We start from the raw sequence: 2,014 nt of genomic DNA, 5'->3' as shown, positions 1-2,014 counted from the left end.
ATATATATATATAGAATGTATACTAGGCATTAGTTCAAAACTAAAATCATTGTGTTTGACATTGATTTCGAATCCTCTTCAATCGGGGCGTTTGGTTTGCTACTGAAATATGGTCTGGCTTGCTTGCCAATTACATATGTATATCAGCAGAATGCCTTCCATTGTACAGTTTTTATATTTTTAACTGAAAAAAAGACTTCTAAGGCTTATTTCCATGCATACCAGTCTATTACGTCGCTTGGGAAAATACCTGGACCTGATAGATTTGCCAAAATAAGGTATGATCCATCGTAGTTCGAAAGTAATCTGCTCAGCAATTTCACTGTTTATAAGAAACTGTCGAACGAAAGATTTCATTCTGCACTCAATATAATAGATACATATGTATGTATGTATGTGTGTTCCTGTGATAAAATACTTCTATAACTGCAGTACATTAATATATACATATACATATTAGAATATATATTCCATGTTTGACTATCTGTATATTCGTATGAGTTCAAAAGCATTTTTCATGCATATCCCCATGACCTTATTGCAAATGTCCTTAAACCTTGCCTGCACAGAGAGATCAAGCACAAGTTGTTGTCGATGTGAAAAATAAAATAAAATTGGAAAAAATGAGGATGACATTGTTGTTGCTCTTATTGCAATTTCCGTAGCCATAGTAAATTAATGTTGCCTAGACTGCGTTTTTGTGTATGAGAGAAAATTTTATATTACATTTTGCATAAACTAATGGGTAGAGGAAATAAATTTCGGTGGCATTTTCGAAGAGTACTAGAAATTTAAGTTGAGCAGGAAATGTGCGCGGCGCAAAGCAGGTGGTGCTGCTACAGTGAATGTGATTGGGTAGTCGCAAGCTAGTATTACAGGCAAGCATGTGCACATACATACATAAGTACATATATGCTAAATATTATTTTCATGCATTCGGGCAATGAACATCATTAACTAGCTATTTACTCAGCCATGGAATTGTGAGCTATTAATTTAAAATACAGTGTGTTGATATGTGAAAACAATTGAAATTTTTGTGAAAATTTAAAATTAAAGTCAAAAATTTTTTCATATTGTGAATTTTGTGTAAAAGTAGTGAGTATGATATTAGTTTTCTTATTGTTTGAGAGTTTGCATATTTTGCTTTTCATTTTAATGGTTCGATGCTTTTGTGCAGCAGGTCATTTGCTAAATGAGCTGATGAAGTCAGTTTCTTAATTCTGAGAATAAAACTAGCTCTTAACTTGGCTTTTGTATGATCTACTTGCCTATAGGAGCATATTATAACTTTCATTTAATGTACGAGTATGTATGTACTTCTATACCTTTTTGGATAAGTGCCTCGGGTCCCATTTCGATGTCTAATATGCACAATAACCAAATAGCAATAGCAAACCCAATTTTTAGCGCGAAATTGCGCAAAAATAAGGAGAACATCGAAATTTTAGGAATTTCGAAAATTACACACATTTGCAAAGTCGCGCGAAAAGATCCAATTATATGCTCAGAAGCTATTTGAAATTCTCTAAAACATGCGTCTAAATTCAAGACCTGACCAATCGGTACCCACATTTCTTTTGCTAATAATTTTTGGCATGTATGTACTTACATTTACAAGTAAATTTTTTAAACTACTTAGTAGATATCGAGCCGATTATAGATTTTCTTTGGAAAACACTGTGTATATTGATGATGCATTAGGCTTTCGCCAATACCATTATGATTGTCATTACCATTAGCATTACCATTATTATTTGCATTGCCATTACAGCTACTATTGCTGTTAGCATTATCATTACTTTTACCATTATAATTAGCATTTCCATTATCACTACGATTGCTATTATCATTACAATTACTATTATCATTACAATTATAATATTATATAATATTATATTAATATAATAATTATTATTGCTACCAGTATTATTACCGGTATCAGTGCCATTATCATTACTCTTCCCATTACTATTGTCATTACTGTTACATTGCATTACCATTAACAATACCA

The 2,014-nt window shown here is 31.9% G+C and overlaps 1 long non-coding RNA gene across 1 annotated transcript in view; it reads right to left on the bottom strand.

The window, feature by feature from the left end:
- Nucleotides 1-2,014, bottom strand: part of LOC118744519 — an 11,333-nt gene that overhangs the window by 8,536 nt on the left and 783 nt on the right. The window lies entirely within an intron of this gene.

Source organism: Rhagoletis pomonella, unplaced genomic scaffold, assembly GCF_013731165.1.
Source record: "Rhagoletis pomonella isolate Grant_MI unplaced genomic scaffold, Rhpom_1.0 Rhpom_scaffold_00008, whole genome shotgun sequence".
NCBI classification, from domain to species: domain Eukaryota; kingdom Metazoa; phylum Arthropoda; class Insecta; order Diptera; family Tephritidae; genus Rhagoletis; species Rhagoletis pomonella.
The sequence above is the reverse complement of the archived record's forward strand: the minus strand, read 5'-3'. Positions and strand labels throughout refer to the sequence as shown.